Here is a 16061-nt window from a genome sequence, read left to right as displayed (position 1 = left end):
GAACCACTGTTACTCATCTCTCACACTCATAACTTAAATTATCTTTGACTCATTTTCTTTCCAAACCCAAACTTGGGCTGTAACCCTTATGTCAAAAAGTAGCATACAAAAGCTTTCAGACTTTATTTCTGTGTTCTTTATTTCTATAAATTTCTATGAAAAAGTAGCACATTCTTGGGAATTATTGGCATTATTCAAAAGTCAAAGAAGTTCTCTCAGTTGCGTTTTTGGTTTTTTAATAAAATCAATGAGATAATCACAACAAACATGAATTGGTTATAATCTACTTTTAATATCAATTAATTCCAGGTTTCTCATTTTTATAGTTCCCCTTTGATCTTACTTCCAAGACTTTTATTTTGAGCTCTAAGAGTTATACAATGAATGGCTATCCTAAAAGCACTGTAGCTCATAAGCTCTCATCAGTATACTTTCCCTTAAAAATATCAGTAGTCCTAAATGCTTTTTTAGAAAAGGGATTTACTCAAATGTCAATGCAAGAAATACAAAAGATTTCCCCTCAAATCCTGGGGAAATAATCTCTCACAAATACATGCAGAGCCCATAAAAAGAAGGGGGCCAGACTTAATTAAAGTATAATAGCAGTGAGGTACATAGGTAGGAAACACAAATGGCCAAGACAATTCATAACTCTGTCATGAGTCTCATCATAATCCTGCCTATCCTTCACTCAGCTGTCAAAGTATTCTTTTTAAATTACAGGTCCAACTATGTTACCTGCCTACTCAAATAACTTTTAATGACTTCCTATTACCTCATGATAAAATATTAAATTTTTTGGTGTTCAGTGTTCATCACCTTCAGACTCTAAGCACTTTCACTGTCAGTAAAAGTGTTAATCTCCCTCCTTATCTTTGTCACTTGGTTTGCCAAACTTCCTCCAAGTCCCAGTTAAAATCCCACCTTCTACAGGAAGTCTTTGATGATCGCTTTTAATCCTATTGCCTTCCCTCTGTTAATTGTTTTCAATTTATCCTGCATATAACTTCTTTGTTTCTTGGGAAGTTCCTTAAAAGCAAGGATAATTCTTTTATCTTTCTATCTCCAGCAATTATCATTGTGTCTAGCATATAATAGACCTTTAACAAATTGTTTATTGACTGGCTGGAATTGAAGGTCCTTGGTATTCTTTTATTCTCTGGAAAGTCCACACCAAATTCTCTGTGGGCATTGGTGACAGATGCACTCATCCATTAACATCATCTAACTCCTTTAGATGGCTGGGCTTGCTCCTTTATTGTATAGGTTGATGTGATGTTAGACTGGACTAAGCAGACAGAATGGCTCCTGGCCTGGCTCTTCCCTGGGTTTGGCTTTTGCTATGGTGATCATGTTTGCTATTAATGATCACTGCTCCTGATCTGTGACTGCTCCACTGGGTTGGACAAGTTGCCACTGAGCTCTTCACAGGACCCATTTCTGTTTGATAGGTTCATCTACTAGTTTCTCTTGGGCTTACTCTTTCTTCAATGGGTAGTTTCAATCTTCACCACTTCCAGCCAAAATAAATCATACAACTGATTGAAATGGAAAGAGAATATAAAATTTCACTTTACTTACTATTCTTTGATTTAAAAAAGAAACCGTTTAATTGGAAGATCAAATCACTGTTTTAAAGGCCTTCCTCTTACCAAATGCCAATCATGCATAAGTTAAAATGATAGCATTATCACTTAAGAGATACACCAATAAAAATAACTTTTTTCAGTGACCTCACAGCTTTGTGGCATAGTAGATAGAAATCAAGAACCAGAGTCAAGAAGACCTGAATTCAAATCTGATTTCAGATATTTAATAGCTGTGTGACCATAGTCAACTCACTTAAACTTTATCTTCCTTATTTTTAAAATAGAAATAAAACAATAAACCACCCATGGAGTGTTATGGTAAAGATCAAATGAGCTAATATTTTTAAGGAATTTTGCAAACCTTTATATGCTATATTAATATTAACTATTGTTATTTTTCTGTCTTGTGCCTTTATACCCCTTCTCAACTACTACATTATTTTATATTTAAAAGAGTTGCAAATATTTATCAGATTGCTTGCTGCCTTGAGGAGGAGAGCATTAAGAGAAATAGGGAGAAAAATGTGGAAAACAAATTTTTACAAAGATGAATGCTGAAAATTATCTTTACATTTTAGTTTAAAATTAAAATTTAAATAAAAAAATTTTTTGAAAGTTCATTAAGAAAGTGACACAATATTGAAAGATTTGATGGATCATTTTTAAAAATATCTCAAAAGGAGAAAAGATATCAAAGAGTTGAGGGGAAGGGAATAATAGTATAATAACCAGTAAAAACATAAGAAGTCAAAAGATGGAATATTACATATGAAGAACAACAAAAAGTCTAGTAGTACCTCTGCTTCCTAGAGTACATGAAGAATAGTAAAACTAAAAAGCCTGGAGAGGTAGGAAGATGTCAGGTTGTAATAAAATAAATTTTTTCCCAGGACAGAATCAGAGTAGGTAAATGTCATGTTTTTTTAAAAAAACAGAAAAGAATGGAGCCTGCCAACTATAGACCAATGAGACTGATTAAAATGCCTAAGAGAATTCAAGGACATATTAGTAAACAGATAAGTAATAAAATCTAGAAAAAGAAGCCATTTTTATAAGTAACCATCATAGCTTCATACAAAACTGGTCATGTCAGACTAATTTTTTCTTTTTCCTTTTTTTTGGGGGGAGGCAAGGATTCTAGATTAATAAACAGAGGAAAGGTAGAGGTAAAACTAGGTCAAAAATTTTAAAACCTTGAAAGAAATGTAAAGTTCATATAGTCCAATTCCTTTTTATAGATGGAGAAATTGAAATCAAGAGGGGTTAAGGGACTTCTCTAAGTATTAAGTAGCAAAATCGAAATTGGATAATCTCTTAAATTGATCTTGGGAACAAAATAGTGAGTTGTGGGTAAGGCATTAGAGTTAAACAGATTCAAAACTGTCTGAATGGATGAACTCAAACAATAATAATTAATGTTTTGAAGTCAACTTGGAAGGAAATATTCTTCCAAGGATAGTGCTTCCAAATATATCTGGGCTTGGTCTCAAAATATTTAAGAATTTTGTGAATCACTGAGACAAAAGCATGGATGTCATGCCTAATAAAATTCTGCATTCTTTTCTTGTATCTATAATGCTTATCACAGTGCCTGGAACATAGTAGGCACTTAATGAATGAGAGTTGACTTTATTTGACTGACTTTGTTCACTCAGTTCCAAAATCCAGTTTGATCACTATTCAAATCTGATTCTGTCCTCTAATAAATTCTATCAGAATATAATAAAGTTTGGAGTATAAATGTTTCGGGCCATATTATTTGAATTCAGAGGTCCACTTAAGCACTATTATGTAAAAGCATCATATCATAATAGATTTGGGATTACTGACAGAGGAACCTCAAGAATTCTTTCTAAAGATTTTTGATGGTGGAAAAGACTAAGTGGCTTGTCCAATATCAAACTAGTCATAACTTAGCACAGTCTCAACTCATAATCATTATCCTTCATTTGAGTCTGGTGCTCTTTCTACCATATCACGGCCTCTTATTTTCTCTTTGCTTATCTTGGTTTTCTATTCTCTGTTAAATATCTTTGTTTTATTTTTCCAGGCTTTATTTTATCCTCTTTGGTAATAAAAATAAGCAAAAAGGACCTGAGAAGTTCCAATTCCCTCTGATTGTCTGTTTTATAATCAAGCCTACAAAAGAAATAGAAATGGATTGCTTCTTGCAAAGAACTTATGAAATTTTACATCATTTAATCAGCCTTGAGATCAAAGACGCCACCAAAATCTTTCAGTTCCCAGAAGTCTCTTAATAAGATTTCTCTCCCAAGAAAAAGGAAAAATAGTGGATGCTGAGCCTTCTCTCAGAGACTCAAGAAAGAAATATTCCTTTGATCCAGTATAAATGATGATTGACAGATTTGCTTTAAAAGTCATGTTCATAGGTAAAGGTCTTATTCTATAGCAATCCCATTTTCTCTCTCTCAGAAACAGGGTTACTCAAACGCAGAATTTTAAAGTTGGAAGGGACTTCTATTACATGTCAATGACTGTGCTAAACACTTACTGAATTCCTATGCCTCCTCTATCCACATTAAAAAATTCTTACCTCCTACTTTATTGATGTATAAAATTTCAGTGATAGTGATTCATTCCTTTAATTTAAAATATTTATCCCCCTTCAAGTGCACCTGATTATTTGTCCAAATAAACTTCCCTGTAAACAGGTTTTGATGGAAGGTAAAGGCAGGATACTGGGAATCAAAAGACCCAAATTCTAATCTCACTTTTACTTTTACTTTGCAGTGTGACCACAGGCAAGTGATTTCCCTTTTTTGGCCTCAGTTTCTCCATATGAAAAAAAATGAGGATATGGATTTAAATGAGATTTCGTACTCCTTCAAGTTTAAATAATCTGATAGAGGGGAAAGAAGGAGGAAAATCAGAAAGACACTTGATTCTTATGATGAGGTGAAGGGAGATGCCATATAATGCTCATTTATAAATTCCAAAGAATTCCCATTATTGCATGCCTGACAAATGGTCATTTAGTCTCTATTAAAGATTTACAGTGTCAGCAAAAATCTCTTCACTAGCTCCCAAGCACTCTTTTTATTTTGGGGTAGTTCTAATGGTTAAGAATTGCAACCAAAGAGGAGACTAATTCCTCTTCCATGTAACAACCTTTCCAGTATTTGGAGAGAGATACTCTCTTAGCCTGCTCTTTTCAAGACTAAAAATCTCCATTTCCTTCAGTCTATCCCACATGATCTTTAGCCTAGGTCCTCCACAATCCTGAATATCTCATTGGTTCTCTCTAGCACCTCTCTATGGTCTCAAAATGAGATTTCAATCTCTATCTATCATACACCATACCAAATTTATGGACAAATAGACTTCTGCTTAAGGTAGAACTACTCTTATATGTTAGCTGCCTTCTTACCCTAGAAATTCCCTTATTCTCTCTGAAACCCTGAAACATGCCAGATCCTCTCTGACCCCTTTCTCCAATTGATAGATTCTTTTCTGTACTACATTAAAAAAAGACCCAGGTTATTACATTCTTTTTTTTTTTTTTTTGGTTCTGTTTCTGACACTCCTGATTTCAATCCCATGCCCCTATCATTCCCCTCAATCTACCTCCAAAATTTCAGGTGCCTCTTATATATTGTCTTTCCTATTATATTATTAAATATTACTAAATTAAATTATTTTATTAAATTATTAATTAAAATATAAGCTGCTTGCTAAGTTCAGAAAAGCCTGGAAAGACTTCACATGAACTTGATGCTGAGTGAAATGAGCAGAACCAATAGAACATGGACACAGCAACAAGATTATGTGATGATCAATTGTGATAAACTTGGCTCTTTTCAACAGTGAGGTGATTCATTGCACTTCCAATAGACTTGAGATAGAAAGTACCCTCTGCATCCAGAAAGAGAAGTAGGAATGCAGACCAAATCATACTATTTTCACCTTTTTCTATTGTTGTTTGCTTGGGTTTTTTTCCTTTCTCATGTTTTTTCCCATTTGATCTGATTTTTTCTTATACAGAATGACAAATACAGAATTATGTTTAGAAGAACATGTTTAATCTACATTAAACTGCTTGCAGTCTTGGGGAGAAGGAAAAGGGTGAGAGAAGGAGATAAAAATGGAACACAAGGTTTTGTAAAGGTGATGTTGACAATTATCTTTACATCTTTTTGGAAAAACAAAATACTATTATAATTTTTAAATAATATAAGCTGCTTGAGGGCAGGGGCTCTCTCTCTTTTTGCTTGTATTTGTATCCCTAGAGTTCTGCAGAATGCACAGTAAGCATTTGATAAATGTTCATTTACTCAATACTACTTTTGGCTGTAAATCTTGCTTTGTCTCCCTTACCTAGAAAAACTTCAGGACTCTAGTACTTGTAATATAATGGAACTTTTCCCAATGACTCCCTGTATTTTTTTAGGTTTATCCTTTAACTTGCTTGGTTTTCTTGACTTTGCTCTTCAGATCCTCCTAATAGTTGTATATTTAATATATGGTTAATATTGTATAGCTAATGTTTGTATAATTAAAAGGTTTATGATCCTTTATTCCCAATTAAGAAGGGAAAATGGTTTAGCTATTACACAATTAAGTACATTTTCAGCTCTTCCTAAAACTGGAAGAGTGAATGACACTGGTGATTTAAGCTTTTCCAAGGATTATTTTGGGGGCAGAAGAGAAGCCTATATTTTCATCTATGTGGGAAAGTTTCTGTATACAAATTCTTTCTTGTGCTGCGCATCAGTACTTATCTATAATTTGAAGCTATTTAGGGTTGCCAGCACTCAAACTGATAAAGTTTTAGAACTGGGGTTAGGAAAACTTGAGTTCAAATCTTGCTTCAAAGACTTATTAGCTATGTAAACCTCTGCCTGCTTCAATTTTCTTTTCTCTCCAATTGGGAATATTAATAGCACCAACCATTTAGGGTTGTTGCAAAGATCAAATGAGATAACATTTATGAAGTAATTTGCAAACTTTAAATAGTTCTCCTATTATTTGTAGATGTGTTAGATGGAGATTGCCAGGAACAAATGAAATAATAAAAATTTAAATTCAATAAAAATTTTAAAATTAAATTAAAAAATAAAAACCTCATAATTTACAAAACTGAGGGACCATGAAGATAAGGATGCCTAGTAATAGGAAAGTAGATATGTGTGTCTAATTGTCAAAGTCAGTCCTTGACAAAATTGTAAAAGAGATGATTTGTCTTTGGGATCCTCAATCTCCCTCTGAGCAAACTTTCCCATTACCAGTATCCTCCTCCATGGCAAAGCTCTGTTCAACCCACCTTAGGCATCCAGTGTTCTCCTGATCTCTCTCCTCTTCCCTTCAAAAAAAATATTAAAATTGTAAATGAGTTTAAAACTCATCTTGTTGCTTATTTTACAGATTAGGAAACTGAGGTCAAAAGACAGGGAGTGACTTGCCGGAAGTCACATTGCAAAGTAGAGGGAGAAGCAAGCCTAGAACCTTGGTCTCTTGGATCCCAATAAAGTGTCTTTGTCTACCAGAAAAACATATTTGGAAGAAAGTTTATCTGAACAAACTGCATGGCTAATCAGATATATTTGAAATGGGAACAAAAGTTTTAAATTAAAGGAATAAATCACTACTACCAGAACATCATACTTAATCAGGGGAAAGTTTTCATTTTTTAAAAAGCAGCTAAATCAAATACCAGAGATTTTTTTTTAATTGATGGGAGGGTGAGAAAACAAGCACCTACTATGTAGTAGGCACTAGATTAATCACTTTACAAATATTATCTCATTTGAGCTTAACAACAATCTTGGGAGGGAAGTTCTATTATTATCCTCATTTTTGCAGTTAGAGAAACTGACAGAATTAAGTGACTCAATTAAGTGACTTATCCAGAGAGGAAGTTTATGGGGCTGGATGTGAACTGAGATCTTCCAAACTTCAGACCCAATGCTCCATTCATTACACCACCTAGCATATCAATTAGATAACCTTGAACGTAAAAGAATTTCAACAAATGTTTTTCTTTTCTATTTTTTTCTTCCATTGAATGAGACCTGCCAATTTTTCTGAAAGCACGTTATCTACTTTGCATGTTACCTTGTCTGTAACTATTTATGTATTTGTTGTGTCCCCTACTCAGATGGCTGTCAGGAGTGCTTTGGTGGAAATATTTAATATTTCATTAGCTCTGTGGTCCCCTAAAGATCTGTACTTTTTGTTTTAACTTATTCACATTCCGAATAAATACCTCCAACAAATTATATTCCAGAAAAAGCTAAAGTCTCTTGATATCATGACTGTGACTGATAGTTCATGCTACTTTCTGTTTTTGTTTTATTTCACTCATTATTATCCAGGGCCATTTCTAGTCATCCTGATCTGTCCACTGGTCCCAAAATGAGGCAGGTGACCTTGCACAGCCCTCCCACAGTTAAATCCAATTCATCTGCTTGTCATGGTATCACCTCCCTGATATCATGGTCCTCTTCAAGAACAAAGGACAATAAACCACAAATTCCTTGAGTACAGGGATTGCTTTTTCTTTTTCTTTGAATCTATAATATTTAGCACAGTATAAATGTTTTTAAAAAGTATTTAATACATGCTTTTCCAGTACCCTGCTCCACCTATGTATAAAAACAGTCCTACTGCCTGCAGGATCATAAGGTCATTTCAGTTTTTAGTCTCCTAGGTTTCAGATGTTAACAGATGATCTAAGTACAGATTTCCTGTAGCCATCAACATGTGGCTCACACAGCAAGGGAGACAAAGTTCTCAGGGACAAGTTTGTGCTGGATGTGTCAGTCTGGGAATAGAGCTCATCACTAAAGGAAGGAGTGTTCCTCTGGAGTCAGAGGGCCAGGTTTGAAAGTGATCTTTTACACTACCTGTGGAAATTTGGACCTCTGCCTCTCATCTATAAAACGAGAGAGGTTTTTCCTGATTGACCTCTAAGATTCTTTTTTGACACTAATCCTTTTTTTTAAATTAAAGCTTCTTGCTTTTCAAAACATATTCATGGACAATTCTTCAACTTTAGCCCTTATAAAAGCTTGTGTTCCAATTTTCCCTCCCTTTTTCCCATGTCCTCCCCTCGATGGCAAGTAGTCCAATATATGTTAAACATGGTATAATATATGTTAACTCCAATATATGCATACATATCTATAAAATTATTTTGACACTAATCCTGTGATTATATGAAATGACACAAGTAAATCTATGTGGTTGTGTATGTATGTGTACACAAGGACAAAAGAAAAAAGTCTAGAAACAAGCTCTGATTGAAGATGTTACCCTGAGAGACAGCTAGGGCACACAGTGAGAATATGGGGTCACTTCCTAGCTATGTCCTCTGGGCAAGTCATTTAATTTGTTTACTTCAGTTTCCTCACCTGTAAAATGGAAATAATAATAATAATAATAATAATAATAATAATAATAATAATAGAATAGAATCCTTCTCTCCCAGGGTGGTTGTATCAGATAGGATAATACTGATAAAGTGCCTTGCATGTAGTAGACACTATATAAGTAATAACTATTTTTGTTGTTAATGATGTTGTTATACTGACAGAGGCAGAGAAAAAGGAATCCAGGAGACAGGAGTTTCTTGTGTTCCCTAATATCTAGCATAGGATCTGGCAGGTAGGATTTAAAAAATTAAATCAAGCCAGTGACAAGAGAATCTAGCCTGGAAGCTTATCTTCCATGACAACTACTTGTAACTCCCTCCACAGGGGAAAAAAAGACAAAAGATGTCCAGGACGTGTTTGGTCAAATTGCCAGCCCTGCTCCAGGCCTGAGTGCCAAGTGGTCTCCTTGTTGTTGTCCAGTGTCCAGGTTCACGTGTGTGGGAGGGAGGGGAGCAGCGAGCTTTACTTTTACCCCTGCTACCATCCTTCCTTTACGAGTTTGTTTTTCAGCCGCTGGCCTTGACCGGTCTTGCGGACCTGGTCTCTCTGGGAGGGCCATGCTCTGTTTCATTCCTGTCAGCGGCAGGTCCCCCCTACTCCGGCCTCTTCCAGGAAGGCCTTTGTTTCGTTTCCTCCCCACCCCCAAGCCCGCCTCCGCAGCCTGTGGGAAGCAGGCATCTTGCCACCTGGGCCTGAGGCCCTTCTCGCTGCCTGCCCAAAGCCAGCCTCTCACCACCAGGAGCTGACGGCTTACCTTGCTCCTCAGCTCCCAGAAGTCCACCTTCTTCCCTTCTGTCTCCCTCTGGCTGCAGCCCATCCCCTTCCTCTGCCAGTGTCACCAAAGCTTCTTCAGAAGTTAGAACACGGGGAAAAAATCTGAACAGACTTTGGGCAAGGCAAAGGATTGCTGTTAGAAAATAGTGTATCAAAGGATTGCTGATTTAGAACAGAAAATAGAATATCAAAGGATTGCTGAATTAGAACAGAAAAGGAATATCACGAATTTATAGTGAATGTGTTTAGTCATTAACAGTCATGTCTGACTCTTCGTGACCATTTGGGATTTACCTGGCGAAATACTGGAGTGATTTGTCATTTCATTTTCCAGATTTTTACATTTTGCAGATGAGGAAACTGAGGCACATGAGGCATTCTTATCCAGAATCACACAGCTTATGTTTGAAATCAGACTAGAACTCAGGAACACAAGCCTTCTTGATTCCAAGTCCAGCACTCCATCCACTGGGTATCCTAGCTGTCCATACTGAATATAAAGGTATACAAAATGGTAAAAGTAGGTCAAGTTTTTATCACACTGGTATCTTGTAAATCTATTAACACAGCCTGAGATATCATTAACTGTGAGGCTGTTCTGATTTATACTGAACTCATACTGAAGTGGTAGTCCATTTATGGGGGAAAGTGCACTATGGTTCCAACAGTAGGGGAAAAAAAAACTGGACTCATGCTTCAGCTCTTCCTCTTACTGGTTAGGTAAACTTTCCCAGTTTCCTCATGTCTATATATCTTGGTTTTCTCATTTGTAAAGGGAAGGCATTTGACTACATATAATCTCCAACCCTGACTTCTGGGATTCTACTGATCCCAGGTCTTCTTCACAGGTACTGTTTTATCTGGCTAAAATATTACCATAGATCTGGACCTCAAGGGTCCTTAAGAGATCATTTAATCAAATTCTACCTGCCTTCACTTTACAAATGAAGAAACTAAGCTCTGAGGATGTTAATTGTTTAAGATTATACAACTAGTAAGTGCCAAAGGCAAGATTTGAATTCTACTCTCCTGACTCATAAAACAATGTTCTCTCCATTGTAATCACACTTCTCAAGTCTTTGGTGAGTGAGTGAATGAATGAATGAACATGTGCTAGTAACTTTACTAATGAATTTATGAATATTTCAATGGATCTGTGACCTAATGTCAGGAGAATTTAAGTCACCTATCCCAGTACAGCAGCCACGAACAGCAATAGAACTTGTAACAGCCACATCAGTCAAAACTTCTTGCAAAATCAGCAGACTCATAGGAAATTTAGCTAGATCACAGTGTACCCTTATTGACATCTAAGTAAAACATATAGTATATAGTCCTGACCATTACTTGAACTAGCCACAGTTGCTGAGTGTTTTGGCATATTCTATTTTGAGGGGAGATTTTGATCCAGGTAAGTCTCCAAAAATATTTCCTGGCATGGATATGTTTCAAGGTGCTTTGCCATAGAAAAAGTAGCCAGGGGAACTATTTTTCTGTATATTTTTCTTTTCTTGGGGGTATCCTGGAGCCAAACTTGGCATCTTTCTAATGGCTGGGAATCAGTTTCCAAGACATATATGTCTGTGAAGATGAAGACTTCTTGAGTTTCTAAACTGATACAGTTTTATATATTGTGTGCCAACAAACTTCAAGATTATTAGAGAATTTTAAGAAGCAGCAACATTGTCTGTGCTGTGAACATCCTACCTTCTTTTCCAAGCTTACTAAGAACCTGCCATAATTACCCTGGAACCTGAAGTAATTTTGCGTTCTTACCCATGTGGTCAGTGGCAAGTCATCTAACTTGGATACCAAATACCTATCAGAGATATGTGATATAAAGATTTTTCCAAGTCAGTTGCTTCTTTATTTATCCTACCTGTATTAATTTTATTTCAGCTTCGTGAATTCAAAATTATCTATTCTATCCTTGGTAATTGTCTCAATCCCTCATTTTATTAAAAATTCATCTCCTACCCAAAGCTATGAAGGTATAAAATGTTTCTCTTCTAATTTTATTATAAGTTTTTAACATTCATATCATATCCATTTTGAATTAATTACATAAAATGCAATGTTGTTCTAAGTAAGCTTTAATTTTCCGGCTGATTTTCATTTTCCTAGTAGTTCTTATCTTATAGAAAATTTTTTCCCGAGTAATTTATGTTTGGGGATTTATCAAAGACTCTTTTTGAGCTCCATCATTTATGATTCTAGGGGCAGCTAGATGGTACAATGAAGAGAATGTCAAGCTTGGAGTCAGGAAGTCCTGAGTTCAAATCTGACATCAGACACTTATTAACTGTGTGACTCTTGACACGCCACTTCACCATGTTTGCCTCAGTTAACTCATCTGTAAAATGAACTGAAGAAGGAAATGACAGATAAGTTTAGTTTCTTTGCCAAGAAAACCCATGTCTACTCTGTTCCAATGTTCTATTATTTTTTTTTACTAAATACCAAATAGAGTTTGATGAGTGGAGGTATTATTCATAAGAACACTCAATAAAAAAGAGGAAAATGGATTTATTTCATAAATTGTTTTCTATGTCACACCACTTAGAATGATCAAAGATTTAGCCAATAATTGTGATCTGATATGGACAGACTTTTAATCCACTTAAGATAATTGGAAAATAGAATACATTTGCCAATAAGCTCTGGTCATCAAAAAATCATAGCTAAGTAACTTGTCTTATATCATCAATTATAAAAAGTGAAACTTTTAAGAGAGATGGGCGTTTTACTCCACCACCTTGAAGAATTAATTTCTCTGAGCTATTAGAATAATATCACTTTTGGCTAGCAGGACACATTAAACTTGGTTCTCCATGGATCAAAATTGTCCTTCCATTGGGGTTTGGCATCCTATCATTGGAAGCAGCATTGTAAAAGCATTGAGAAATTGCCTTCTATGTGCCAGGCACTGTACTAAGCACTGAGAAACAAAAAAAGGAAATAGACAATAATCTCAAAGAGCTCAATATAATGGCAGGGAAAACTATATACAAATAAAATTTATACAGAATAATCAGGGATAGTCTTAGAGGAAAGGCTTTAAAATAAAAGAGAACTGGGAAAAGCTTTCAGTAGAGAATGGATTTTTATCTGGGACTTGAAGGAAAGCAAAAGGCAGAGAGGATGAAGGAATGCATTCTAGGGATGAGGAATAATCAGTGGAAAGCTAGATATACTGGCTTTTTTTTGAGAAACTGAAAGGAGAAAAGTGTCACTGGATTACAGAATATTTGGAAGAATACTACAAGGTGCAAGAAGACCAAAAGGTGGATTAGGATTAGGGAGCATGAGTTAGATGAAGATTCAGTAAAGGAAACTGAAAAGAAGAAATCAAATAGGAAAGAATTTTGGAAGATGAGAGAGAAATGAGTATGTAATAATCCCAGACATGTTTAAAATAGTAGGCTATATTTTAATACAAAATTCTTCTGATGATATTGTATGCTTCTGAGGCATGGAATACCAAAGTCTCTGAAGAATCAGAACTGAATATTATGCAGAGGACATAAAATAATAGATATAAACAAATTGCAACACATAATGAATAAGAAACTTCAAAGAAGAACTAGCAGAAAGTATTTCATTGAAAAAAATGGAAGATCAAAAAAGGAAGAGGAATTGATCAAATGGCAAAAACAAGAACAAGACAATGGACAGTACATGTGTTTCACAGATATTCACATGATCTTAATAGAAAAATTGAAAACCTTCCAATGCATTGGGTGTACTTCTTGTGATAAAATTAATGGAAAACATGGACAAGATTTGGGCAAGAAGGGGAAAAATGAGTGGATTATGATCTACATCCCTGAGAGAAAGATCCATACCAATATGGCCACTGATTTAGTTGAGTATGTTTTGGTTGTTGTTGTTGTTGTTTTAAATTTCAGTTTTCTTTATTTCTCATGACATAATAATTATGTTTTTTTTTTGTAAAACCAATCTCTGGTGACATAGAAGAAAATCATAGAATCTTTAGAATTCAAAGAGATCTTAGAAGTCTTTGTAAGTCATGGTGTCAAAGTCACTAGAAAATGATCCCTACAGGTAGCATATTAACTTAGAAAATCACATTGTCTAAGTTGTATTACATTTTTATTTATTTTGTAAAATGCTCTCCAGTTAGCTATTTATCTAGTTAAGGCTTCATTCTGAAATTTTGCTAGCTGCTTGTAGGCAACATATTTAGTACCTCTCTTCTAGATAAACCCATGTATACATAGGAATCCTCTTTACAACATTACTAATTTATTTTCATTCAACTTCCCCTTGTAAATATGAAAGAAAGAAAGTTTACTACTCTCTGAGGTGACCCAATTTTTCTCTGGATATTTGTAACTATTAAAGAAAATTAGGAATATCTATTATGAAGCTAGGAAAGTTCTAGTGGTAAATAATATAGAGGTACACAAAAGTTCACATGAACAGTTGGATGGCATAGTGGATAGAGAGCTGGGCTTGGAATCAGGAAGAGTCATCTTCACAAGTTCACATCTGGCCTTCGACACTTACTGGATATGTGCCCTTGGTCAAGTCACTTAACTCTGTTTGCCTCAGTTTCCTCATCTGTAAAATGAACTGAGAAAGGAAATAGCAAACTACTCCAGTGTCTTTGCCAAGAATCCCAAAGAGGCATGAAGAGTTGGACACAGCTGAAAATGACTGAAAACATGAAACATAAAGGTTTATCAGCTCTAATAGCTTTGGGATGCTAGTAAGGGAAGACTGAATAAAGGAGAAAAAGGGGGAAGAGGTAGAAATAAAAGAGAGGTTTATGTTAATCTGATGGATTAAATGATTCAGGTTCAGGTTCAAAAAAGTTAGCGGAAGTTATTTCCAGAAGAAATTTATAAGGCTTAAAGTTTTAAATGAAAACTCTCAGGATCAGGTGGTGATCAGTAGCCCTATTATTCATTCTTCCTGATATCATCATTTATAATAACTAATCCTGAACTGTCCTCCTTCACTTTGAGATATGTCACAACTTGTATCTATATTAAAGTTGTGTGCTAACAGACAGAATATTGATTGGTGCTAGGATTATACACCCAGTACCTCTGAAAATGAAGGTTTTTGTACATCAAGGGAGAATTGGATTTAAAATACCATTATCAGTGTCCTCCTCAAATTCTTTTATTGTACTAAAGTACTATACAATCTGTGACTTAGGAAGAGAGAGAGATCTGAGACAAACTTTTATGAGAGAAGAGAGAAATGACTTATGAAATGTCTTATCTGGGGCTGAGGGTACTAGAGTATGCAAGAGATGAGAGTAAATAGTACATATCATCACACTTGAGATCATGAACCCAAGCTTTCAGTTTTGAAAACCACTTCCTTTTCTGTATGGGCTTTGGGCCTCCTAGATGTCATAATGGAAATGGTCCTGGAATTAAAATTAGGAAGATATGAATTCAAAGTTTAGCTGAATATTGGATGGCTGTGTGATCCTGGGAAGACATGTAATGCCTGAGGCTCAGTTTCCATATCAATAAAATGGGAATAATAGCAACCAACCTCACAGGGTTATTTTGAGGATCAAATGAAATAACATATATAAAGGGCTGTTCAGATACTGAAATGCTGTGTAAATGCTAGCTGTTACAATTACTTGTTACAAGGGTATAGACATTTGAAAGCAGAGAATACATTGAACAACTAGCTAAAGAAATCATTATTAGCCAAAGTTTATAAACTTTTTAAAAAGTAAAAAGGTGACTCTTTATTAAGTATTTAGAATTATTGGGTAGTATCTGGATATTGGTTGATAGGCATGATCTGAACAGAGGGAATTAATATTCTCACCCTACAGGAATTTATTCATAATTATGGATAATTGTGTTGAATTACCACAAGATGATTTGAAGCATTACACTAATTCGGGAGTAATAAAGCATGAATTACTGATGCATTCTTAAAAAAAACTGTAACCTATCAATCAACATTAGAACTGCAACAGTCACAAGCTATGATCTCCCATTATTGCTTTATGGTTCCACAATTAAACCTGGCCTACAGTTTAACCTTTATGAGCCCCATAGGGCAGCAAGAGATGCCAACCACATTTTTGTCTCCCATTAGAACAGAAAATAGATTTAGAAGCAAAGTAGGATTTTTTTCACCTGGGGCAAAAAAAGTTGAGATGATACCTGCTTCACATTTCCAATGAAGGTGAGAGTGGAGGGAGAGAAGGAAATTGGGAGTCATTTTTTTAGTTGTGAATCATTGGAACATGAGTCCCATGAAGGTACAGAGATTCTACTTCAAAGAAAATACAAGAAGAGATTGC

At 35.2% G+C, this 16061-nt stretch overlaps 1 long non-coding RNA gene across 1 annotated transcript in view; it reads left to right on the top strand.

Annotated features, from left to right (window-relative positions):
- The window catches only part of LOC141563568 (uncharacterized), a 67926-nt gene extending 61284 nt beyond the window's left edge, over positions 1 to 6642 (top strand). The window contains exons 5-6 of the long non-coding RNA XR_012488457.1: positions 3640 to 3979; positions 5592 to 6642. This is a non-coding gene — a long non-coding RNA (uncharacterized LOC141563568). The remainder of the gene's footprint in view (positions 1 to 3639; positions 3980 to 5591) is intronic.
- The last annotated feature ends 9419 nt before the right edge of the window (positions 6643 to 16061 follow it).

The sequence above is a fragment of the Sminthopsis crassicaudata genome, chromosome 3 (assembly GCF_048593235.1).
Source record: "Sminthopsis crassicaudata isolate SCR6 chromosome 3, ASM4859323v1, whole genome shotgun sequence".
Lineage (NCBI taxonomy): Eukaryota > Metazoa > Chordata > Mammalia > Dasyuromorphia > Dasyuridae > Sminthopsis > Sminthopsis crassicaudata.
The sequence above is the reverse complement of the archived record's forward strand: the minus strand, read 5'-3'. Positions and strand labels throughout refer to the sequence as shown.